This window comes from Callorhinus ursinus, unplaced genomic scaffold, assembly GCF_003265705.2.
Source record: "Callorhinus ursinus isolate GAN/ISIS: 27379988/994484 unplaced genomic scaffold, GSC_fseal_2.0 scaffold14, whole genome shotgun sequence".
NCBI lineage: Eukaryota > Metazoa > Chordata > Mammalia > Carnivora > Otariidae > Callorhinus > Callorhinus ursinus.
This window is the reverse complement of record NW_027397076.1, coordinates 28,711,741-28,723,814: the sequence shown is the minus strand read 5'-3', so window position 1 is coordinate 28,723,814 and position 12,074 is coordinate 28,711,741.

Below are 12,074 nucleotides of genomic sequence, written 5' to 3'. Positions count from 1 at the left end.
TATATATATATATATATATATATATATATATATATAGGATCGTGTTGTGCTGAGGGATTGTGACAAGGAGATGTCACCTCCTTAAGGAAGGAGGCTGGCAGTATGCTTAGGCCATGTGGAGACACTGAGATATTTAATAGGTCACACTATGTGCCCAGCATTCTGTTGGCTGTTGGGAAATCAATAATAAACTAGATAGAGATTGTCTCTGTCCACTTTATGTAAATAAATTTCACATTTCAAATTATGACAGATACACTGAAGGGTTTGAATATTCTGGCTCCTGCATCTTATCCCAGCAGGATGTCCAAGTACAAAGCCAAATTATAATTCCTTGGTTGCTCTATGATCACAGAAATAGATGGTTAATGGGCAGATTCTGATCACTAACCAGCTGATGCTCTTTCTGTGTCTTCTTACACACTGAGGGCTTATCTTCTTGGCAGTCCTAATGTTTTATACATATATCTCTGTCACAGTTCCCATGATATTTTAATTGTTTCATTTCTGCCTTTTGCAACTCATACAGTGAATGCTTTCAGTATAGTGATGAGTCTTTTTCATGTTGGATTCCCCGTGTTTGGTCCATGATTTTAAGTAATGAATACGTCCATCCACTCATTTATTCATTGAATATGGAAGTGCAAATTTGTCTTTTAAGTTTTTCTCTGTTATTAAAAAATACGCCAAATAAATTATTACTTTTTGGTGTCCATTAAATGAAAATAGTAACGCTTAGCTCATTATCTTACTGAGTAATCAAATGAGATCATGTATATGTATATTTTAACATTATTCCAGGTATTCATATAAGATCTCAATAAATGTTAGATATTGCTGTCACTAAATAATACTACATTCTTAATCTAATGAGGAAAAGTTGGGCACATTTTTTTAATTACTTCTTTTATATACATAATCCAGGCTGAGACCTTCTATGCAAGGACCTGTATATTTGTCCATAGTCTTGTCATATTTGATCCTACCTTTTTCCATTTTTTTTCGTTTAAGAGCAGAGATTGAAAAAACTCATGGTGCCTGCATGTAAATTAGCTCAAAGATGTTCAATTCTGGAAGAAAACTTTTAAGTTATCTTTTGGGATATGTTCATATTATGAATGCATACCTGGAACTACAGAAAAAGTTAAAAATGTATTTAGGCTGCTTTGGGAGGAATGACGATATGAGTAATTCTTTAAGTGTTAAATAGTTATTTGTAGTAAAGTCTTCCTGTCAGTGCTGGAGGAATCAGCAATACACTGTGTTTGCCACCAGAAGGTGCTAGAGGGAAATGAAACCAGCTCCTATGAATGCTTTGCAGTACGTTTTTCCCTTCACTCTTGCTGTTCTCTTTCTCTAGGTAATTTCCTATGCTCAGTGACAGGTTTTCATATGGCTTTAATATGATATCTATGAAGTTTCAGGGATTTGGGCATATGCAGGAACAAAAACAGATTCTTAATCTGGAAAAGTCTTTAGGAAAATAATTGTATGAATTATTTGAGAATGTAACATTCATGTAATTGATATTTTATATTTCTCTTTAAAAATTCTTTCATGTCAATTTTATGAAGAAAGTTTATTTTATGCTAATTTATATTTTACATCTTTCAAAGTTCAATTTATCCTGCACTCAAAATATGATAGAACTGAGAATGGTATGTTGAATGTATGATTCTAGAATGCATTTTCTAATCTTGTAAGTAATTTCATTATCCTTAAAGACTTTGCTGTCTTCCAACTTTCCTCAATATAAAATATTACCAGGTGTCATGTGTATTTTATTCACATAATACATTTCAAGACAGTTTAAGCAACTAGGAGATGCCAGTATTAAAAAAAAATTCATTGAGGATTTCCCTTTTTTTTGCCATTCAGCAACTACGTCATGCTCCCCAGATTCCAAAATCCAGTGGCTTTGGGGGAAAAATGCTTGCATTTATGAGCCAGATAATTTCTCCAGATTTTTTTTTTAATTTCATGTGTGGTGTAGAAATAAGGTAGTCTGAAGTGCAGTACTACAGCTATACTGGTAAGATAGGACTAAAGGCAGAGAAAGTAGAAGTTGCAGAGAGCTTGCCTGCAAAATCACACAAAATTTGAAAAGGAAAAAAAAAAATAGAAGTGAAGTCTCCTGTACATAAAATCCTATTGTATTAGCCTCCTATTGCTGCTGTAACAAATTAGCTATTGCAAACTAATGGCTTAAAATCCAAAAATATTTTGTCTTACGATTCTGGAAGTTAGAGGTCTAAAATGGATCTCATTGGGATAATATTCAGAATGCATTTTTCCTGGTGTCTCTGGGAGAATTTATTTCCTTGATTTTTCAACTTCTAGAGGCTGTCCACAGTCCTTCCCTTGTGCTTCCTTTCTGTCTTCAAAACCAGCAGTGGCTGATTGAGTCTTTCCCATCCTGCTTCACTCTGACTGACTCTTCGGCTTCACCTCCCATATTTAAAAGACCTTTGTGACTACATGGGGACCCAACCAAATAATCCAGGGTAATCTCCCTACTTTAAAGTCAACTGGTCAGCAACTTGGATTTCCCCTTTCCCATGTGATATAACATATTCATCACTTCCACGGATTAGAATGTGGACATCTGTGGGGAGGGGGTCATTTTTCTGCCTACCACATATCTTCTATGCAGTTTTACAGAATTAGAGGACCATGTACATAATTTGTATTTTGCATTTTTCACCTATAGTTCTGGTTTGCATTTTCACACATCCACATTTTTACTGTATTTTTTTCACAGTTATAGAATATGACATTGAAAGAATTTACTATAAATTACTTACCTAATGGCCATTTCATCTATTCATAAGATATTTATTGTATACCAGTTATGTGAGAGAGAATCAGCAACGAAATGTGGATTTAGTCATAAACAAGACAAAACCTCTGCCTTTGAGGAATTTATGAGAAAACGGAGAAGAAAGGAAAGTAAGGAATTAATTAAAAGATTATTAATTAAAATTCTGACCTAGCATGAAAATGAAGAATAGGATGCCATAAAAATGGGAAGGACATTCCTAAGTGGGGAGTCAGTTATGATTTCATGTGACATTTAAGCTGGAACTGGAAGGATGGATGGATTTATATGCTTTAGGAAGTGGGGCAAAAAGAAGAGCATGAGTAAAGACCACAAATCAGGAAGCTGCTTGGCACACTGGAGAAATCTGAAGCAGTCAGACAAGTCTCCTTCTTGATGAGGACAAGAATGGCTTAAGATAAAGATGGAAAGGTAGGCAGGGTCCAGATCATAAAGACTTAACATGCCAGGGTAAGAATACTGAACTTTGTTTTAAAGACAAAGGAAAGCTATTGACTACTTTGAAGCAGAGGAGAAACACAGTAAGGTTACATTCAGAATGATCCCTCTGGCTGCAACACTAATCATGAATTAAGGGAATAGAAGTAGAAATGGTAATGGGGGACTGTGTTGAGAAATGTCCATAAATTTGTTAATGAAGCGGATAGTCAGAGGGGCAGGAATGACTGGAAGGTTGATTCCATTTACTAGAATAAGTATAGGCAGAGAAGAAGCAGTTTCAGTAGGGAGATTGAGTTCAGCCTTGGGTATTGAGTTTGAGAGGCTTTTGAGTCATAAACATGGAGGTTCAGTGGGGAGTGTAATAATTCATTCAATGTCTGAGAGTTTATTCTGGGCTGAAGATACATCTTTAGTCTATGGAAAGCAAAAATAAGCATAGCACTGAAGTAAAGAGAGGGAAGAAAAAGGGTTGCTTCCTATTTTAGGTCTTAAGAGGAACAAATAACATATTTTTTCCAATAACATATTTTTGCATAAATATTTGACTATTTTTGTATCATTTAGAAGTAATATTTGATTTAAGTAATATTGAAAGTATAAATATTTTAATATTGAACTGACACTTACATGGCATATGGGCAAACAACATTAGGGAAAAGCATTCCAGGGAGAGAGAACGGCATGAGGAAGGTCCAAGAGGCATGGAGAATGTATATTGTTCAGCAGAGTTTGGAAGTGTCAGTATGAGGAATGGGATAAGAAATTATGCTGAAGTATTTAGCCAGGGGTCTGGTTGTAATAGGTTTTGTTTGTCATGTAAGAAGAATTCAATTTGCTTATATATGACTAATATTTATTTAATACTTACTATGGAGCTGAGTTTGTTCTAAGAATTTCACACTTACTAAATCAACAAGTCTGTGAGGTAATTACTGTCATTACTCTCATTTTATATCTTAGATCACTAAGGCAGTGAGAAAGCAAGTAACTTGCCCTGGTTATATAGCTGAGGTGGGACACCTGGGTGGCTTAGACAATTAAGCATCCAACTCTTGATTTCAGCTTAGGTCATGATGTCAGGGTCCTGGGATGGAGCCCCTTGTAATGCTCAGCAGGGAGTCTGCTCAAGGATTCTATCTCTCCCTCTCCCTCCACCCCTCCCCACCTCTAAAATAAAAAAAATAAATCTTTATATAACTGGGGAGTTGTGCTGGGACTCAAGTCCAGGGAGTCTGTGGTACATAGTGGACAACCACTTTTGCCCAGCATTCTTATAATTACTCTTTTTGGGGGAAACTGCTCCTTTGTTCATTCTAATGAGGGCTGGAAATCATCTCCGTTCCCACTGGTTATCACAGTTGGCAATGAACTCCAGTTGGCCTCATCAGTATCTTTCTTTAGGATTTTAAAAATTGGAAATAAAGGAGTAGAAATCCTTGCTTCTCTGGTAGCAGAGCTGGTAGAATGTGTACTCTATGGATTGCGAGTGACTGTCATTCCAGTTTTGTGGACATAGTGTAGTTCAAAAACCTGATACACTAAGAAAAGCAGGGAAGAGACCTAGTGAGTCTTTTGTGGGTTTTTTTGTTTGTTTGGTTTAGTGAGTCTTTTGCAGTTCTTTCGAATCAACCTATGATTCATTCCAGTGTGATGGGGGCAAGCATCCCCTTTCAGCAATTCGGTCATATGAATTAAAAAAAAAATGCCTAAAGTTGTTTGATTTGGTTACTGTGGCTTGTGAGCAAAAATGTTTCATTACTTTTCAACAGGCAATAACATGAAGATTTGTGTTTAGAAAAGCTCACATTTGCAATAATGTGGAAAGTGCGAGACTAGAGATAGAAAGAATATATTTAGACTATTTCTGTAACCCAGGTGAGTTGATGAAAAAATGGATAAAGCATTATTAACATTGAAGATAGAGGGGAAACAATTATATAGAGCTCATTAATTCAATTATGCCTATTGAATTTTTTATTAGATTGAGAAGGATAAGGGAGGTGGAGGAAATACCTAGGTCTTTCGCCTGAGTAGTAAGTTGGAGGTAATAATGCCTCGAGGGTAGAGGAAACAGTGAGTCCAGTTTTGTAAATGATGTCCAGAACCCACTTGTACATACTGACGTGCAGAGAGGCCTAGGCTTGATATACATAGGTTTAGACAATTATCAGTGTATTGGTCTTAGAATGCAGAATGTCATTATTGATCCTTACTAAAGCAGTTTTAGTGGCAAGAAAGGACTAGAAGCCTGATTTCATAGTTGAAAAGGAAGAGGAAGTCTTCTACTTAAACATAGAAGATTGAGTTCACATGTTTATTTTTATTTCCTCTGAAATCCCACTAAAATGTTAGCAAAGAATAAAAACCTTCAAGGAAAAGAGATGGGGGAGGATATGAGTGAGATCTATGGAGAAAAAGGAACCCTTGTGCTCTCTTGGAATGAGAACTGGTGCAGCCACGGGGGAAAATAGTATGGGGGTTCCTCTAAGAGTTAAAGATAGAATTACCATGTAACCCAGTAATTCTACTACTGGGTATTTACCTGAACAATATGAAAACACTAATTCAAAAAGATATATGTACCTCTATGTTTATTGCAGCATTGTTTACAATGGCCAAATTATGGAATCCATCTAAGTGTCCATTGATACGCAAATGGTTAAGGAAGAGTGGTATAGATATACAATAGACTATGATATGCCATAAAGAAGAATGATATCATACCCGTTTGGGACAACATGGATGGATCTAGAGGGTATCATGCTAAGTGAGATAACTGAGACTGAGAAATACAAACATCGTAGGATTTCACTCCTATGTGGAACCTAAAAAAAAAAAGAATAATTGAATAAACAAAAAGCAAAGTCAGACCTATAAATACAGATAACAAACATGGTTGCCAGAGGAGGGGAGGTAAGTGGGGGGATTGGCAAAATAGGTGAAGGGAAGTGGTTGATATAAGCTTCCAGTTGTGGAATAAATGTCACAGGAATAAAAGGTATAGCATATAGGATATAGTCAATGATATTGTAATAGTGTTGTTTGGTGGCAGATGGTAGCTACGCTGGTGAGGGTAGCATAACATATAGAGTTGTTGAGTCTCTATGTTGTACACCTAAAACTAATATAACATTGTCAACTATACTCAGATTAAAAAATTCAAAAAAAAGAGAAAAGGTATTTAAAAAAATGCATGGTATTGAAATTTTACCACTCACATTATTTACAGTCCATCAGATCAAGGGAATAGATCAAGAATGAAGATAGCATGGCATTCACGAATGCAGAGATCTAGCATATAAGCAAGGTGAAGGTAATTCCCAGAAAAATGAAGTTGAAGACAAGGATGATGATGCCTGCCTTCCAGGCCAACCCATCAACCAGTCTGAGTAGGAGTAGGAGGGGGAGGGCTCGAGAGGAAGGTCTTTCAAAGGAAAGAAAAAGTTGAAATGATGGATTATCTATCCTATGTGCTGTACCTCAGAGATTTATAGAAGAATTAGGAACATAGAAAACTATGCAGATTTTTTAAAGAGGCAATTAATTCCACAAGAAACAAAACATTGTATAATAGAGCAAATGATTTTATGATGTGATACATGATCCTGTAGTAAACACAATTATTTACTGTAATATAAACACTGAATATTGATTTGTATCCAAACTATGATTGGAGAAAGCTCATGAGGGAGTAAAATTTGGACTAGGAGAGAATCATCCTCATCTATATAGGAATTCAAGAGATTGTTTTGTTTTGTTTTGTTTTTTAAGATTTTATTCATTTATTTGACAGAGAGAGACAGTGAGAGAGGGAACACAAGCAGGGGGAGTGGGAGAGGGAGAAGCAGGCTTCCCGCCGAGCAGGGAGCCCGATGTGGGACTTGATCCCAGGATCACCTGAGCCGAAGGCAGACGCTTAACGACTGAGCCACCCAGGCGCCCCTAGGAATTCAAGAGATTGTTGAACTTTGAAATCGTAAATAGCATGGATATTGTTTGTACATTTGAGATAAATTCTAGAAGAATGACTAAAAGAGTTAAAATAATTGCCTTTAAGGAACTGAACTCAATGATGACACAAAAGACTGCTGTTTTTATTAAAACATTTCCAGTGGTATTTAACTTTTTTAAAAAAGTTTGCATGTAATAGTTTGGATATAAAATTATATAATACTAATTAAAAATTAGAGAATGGGGGTGCCTGGGTGGCTCATTTGGTTAAGCATCTCAACTCTTGATCTCAGCTCAGTTCTCAATCTCCGGGTAGTGAGTTCAAGCCCCGCGTCGGGGTCCATGCTGGACGTGGACCCTGATTAAAAAAAAAAAAAAGATTACAAAAATTAGAGAATGGATGCTTGAGGAACTGGAGACTGCAAATGTAGGACAACGGTGGCTAAAATTAAGCTGTGAGGGTCAGATGAAAGAGAAGTGAGGTACCATTGCTGCATTTAGCGTTGAGGGGAAGGATGATTTCAGTATGGAGAGGTATGAATTGGTGTGGTGTATAGGATACAGAGACTGAAACAGTAGGAAAGAAGAGAGTTTGAAAACAAGGCAAAAAATGAAAACCCACAAATTAAATTTCCTAAGTAGTAAAGTTTGCATTGACACCACCAAAAAGGATTGGGGTCACTGCAAATTTATATTCTTCTTCCTTACCAGGGTTCCTGGTGCCCTCTCCCAACTTCCCCACAAGTTCAGTAGCCTAATCTGCAGCCATGTGCAGGAGTGATGAAGTTGGGCTGTATCAGTTGGTGAAAATTTCCAGAAAAAGGTTGTGACCTTGAAATGGAATGAAGAACAGATGGGCAGGGATTTAGGAAGGGAAATGGACAGTAACTGAACTTGAGAAGAATTTGACTCAGAGAGTACATTCCTATTCAGAGGGAGATTTGAGGAGAGGCTCTTCTCACTGCTGCTGAAGGTGCCTCCATGGGTTAGTGCTACCAAGATGCAGGACCTCAACATTGCATCTAAGTTGCTTGATTATTTTTGTGAAATACTCCCCAAACTTACATAGAATTCAGCACTTCCTGTCAGTATTAATACATATTGGTATGGTGATTATCACTAACATTTACTGAGAGGTTAGTGCTAGTCCTATTTTCATTCTTTATGTGGATTGTCTCATCTTATCCTCACCACAAGTCTATGAGGTAAAAATTGTTTTCATCCCCATTTTTCAAATAAGAAAAACAAGGCACACAGGGTTTAGTTGGCAAATGGTCACCAAGCTAGAGAATGGAGGAGGTGATATTTGCATTTGAGTAGCCTGACTCCTTAGCCTGCGTGGTTAGTCATTATCTTCATCGGCTAACTATATATACATTGTAGGCAGAAGAATACCAAGTGCACAGGGCATGAAGTTTGAAAGAACAGTGTATACCTGGGGAATTGAAAGTAATTATGTAGAGCTGGAACATAGGTTGGATGGTGCACATATAAAAGATGTGTGTGCCAGACTGGTAGAGAAAACCTGTAAACATCAGAGAGACTAGTCCACAAAGAGCCTTGTTGTCACATTGAAGACCTTTAGGCTTTAACCTGATAGCTAGAAGGATCCATTGAAAGATTTTAAGTGAGAAAATAATGTGATTGGATTTGTTCAGAAAGGTTCTCTGACATTGTAGAAGATGGTTGGAAAGATCTGAAGAGGGGACGCAGTGATGAGAACATTTAAGAGACTGACACTGATTGAGATAAAGAGTGTCAGTAGGCATAGGAGGAGGGAATAAATGTGAGTGACATAAGGAAGTGACATAATCAGACTTAATGGAAGATTGGAAGAGGGGAGGAAGGATATGATTCCTGCATTTTTTGGCTTGGGTAATTATGTGGGCAAAACACAATTCACCTAGATAAGAATATCAGGAAGAAGAGCATTTGGGAGACAAGGAGAATATCAGTTCAGTTGGAAGTATATCAACTCTGTGTGACCTGGGAAACTTCTAAATAGAAATGTACACAAATGCTGTGAGGATGAAAGTAAGAACCTGGTGCAGAAAATCTAGCCACATCTGTCAACTTGATAGATTCTCCTTTTTTACATCCTGTCTTCTATGAACCAGTCATTTTTCTTTTCTCTGAATTCTTGTTTTTTTTGTTTGTTTCTTTGTTTGTTCTTTTGCATTTGCATACTTAAATTGGTTCTGAGACCCAAATTGCTATATGTGTGTATAGAGGATTCTCTCACACCTCCAACAAGCAGTTCTTGGATTCCAGCAGGACACCAGCAGGTTGTCCAAGAATTCAACTCAATTCTAATACTACTTACCCAGAGATAACATCAGATTCCACAGGTTAAGGATTTAGTCCTACAAGACTACCCCCTGACCCAACCATCACCTGCACCCTGCCACTCCCAACACACGTACACACTTCAGATGCAAGATCCCAGGTTGTTACCTGTACTTCTGACCTCCTGGCTATAGACTGGAGGTTCCCACAACCCCCTCCTTAGACCTCAGACACCAGTTGCAATCCAGTTGTTACTTCTACTTCTGACTGACTGGCTGCAAATTAGAGCTTCCCATGACCTCCTTTTTGGGTTTGGTTAATTTGTTAGAGCAGCTCACAGAATTCAGAAAAACATTTCACTTACTAGAGAACTGGTTTATTATGATAAGCTATAACTCAGGGACAGCCAGATGGCAGAGATGCATAGGGCAAGGTCTGAGGAAAGGGCCATGGAACTTTGCATGACTTCTCCAGGCATGCCATGCTACCTCATTTCCATGTGTTTACCAACCCAGAACTGCTTCCTTTTAGGTTTTTATGGAGGCCTCATTGTATAGACCTGATTGATTAAATGATTGGTCATTGATGACTGTTTCAACCTCCCTCTCTTCTCTGTAGAAGTCAGGGGGTGGGACTGAAAGTTCCAACCCTCCTATCACATGGTTGGCTCCATTGACAACCACCCCCCTCTTTAGGTGTTTTCCAAAAGTCCTCTCATTAACATATCACTTTCCATAATTAGGAAATTTCAAGGATTTGGGGAGCTGTGAAAAAGGACCTGTGGATGAAGACCAAATACATATAAGAAATGTATTCATTCATAGGACCAAATATATATTTTTCAGAAATGTTTGCAACAATATGTTTTTGTATCTTCATGATGAACTTGAAATCACAGGCCATGTCCATTTGTCCTTCTAATCACCTAGATTCCATGTACATGCTACCCACATGATAGTTTTTAAGGAAAACTTTGCTGATAGCTCAATCTATACATGAGAAATGCTTGGCATAGAATGAAACTGAATTTTAAAGGATTGTCTGATGACCCTTATAGAAGTCAGAGTTACAGCAACTAAGTTTGAGGTTTTCAGTTTGCGTATTTGGATACAATTTTGCAGCCTGAGCAGATGATCTACAACCTGGCCTCAAAGATCTGCATGCAGTAAATTGTAAGATATGCCTTATTTTTTTTTTTTTTTAACCTCCAAATGTGGAAGGGATGAGTCAGCCTATCTTGAATTTTAAACTGCCAGTTCCAGGGACACTGCACAACCCAAAGCCATGCCTCCAGCAAATTACTATTAAAAATATTCTCTGCTAGGCAGAGCCGCCTAATATGTCAAGCGTGGCCAGTTCCTTTAAGTAAAAACAAACATTAGGAAGAAAAAAAACAACAGAATTACTACTTAAGACAGTGATAAGTTTACTTCCTTCATTTGCCTTTGCAAATCCGGTTTGTTTGCTTTTTTTTTCCCTGCTGGCCTTGATGTTTTATAAGAGTCATATAGAACTCATTTTACCAAGGATAAGAGGAAGTTGAATCAGTTTTCTCTCTGAAAAAGCAAATAGTATGCAAATTGATGCATAAATGTTAGTGAGTATACTGTGTCTGTGCACTTGAATGGTATCCTAAGCCTTCCTTTGCACAGATACCAAGAACATGATATTATTCACATAACTGCATGTATTTAGACACAATAGGATAAAGAAGACATTTTAGACAAAATAAACGGAAAATTATGCAAAATTTGACAGGGTCTTTTAAAGTCTTGAATAAGACTTTATTGAAAATGAGTGCACTGGACATTTGTTTATAATATTTTAATAATAAGAGTGCTAGAAAATGTTATTTACCTTTAAATATAAACAGTTTAATTATTCTTAAATAGGATTTAAATTTCAATACAAGTGAGTATGTGTAAAGAATATTATTAATAAATGAATTAACCTAAAGGAGAGTGCAGGTCATTATTCACAGTAGGAGCTCAATAATGGTTAGTGAATTTGAATGATATAAAGATAAGAAAGAACACATGTTAAACCCTCCTGTAAACAGAAGATGCCCTCTAGCAGGAGTCCATTTTTGTCTTAGGTTGATTAAAGACTTTCTTAGTATTTAGGGTGATTATTTTTCCTTTTAAAATTTTTTAAAATTCAATTTTCTGCATTATTAGAAATTATTTTATCATTATTAGCAGAAAAAATATATTTTGATTTTGGAAAGACAGATCATAAAAACCTACTTGCTTACATGGGATTTTACTTTGAAGTTTGATTTTTCATATCTGTCATTTGAATATGCTTTTGTAAACTACAAACACAACCATTTGTAAAATGAAGTACTGTGTATACTAAATGAGTGAATACCAATCCTTAAGCTTAAAATTGAAACAAAATCTTTAAAAAGAATTACCAAAATCACAACAGAACATTTTGTAAAACCACCATGCATAGGTTTGACTAGTATGCCTGCGTCCTTCTGATGTCTACACTTCCCATCTGCTACCCGAAGACAGATTCTAAAATGCACATAACAAGTTTGCTAGCAGTTCAG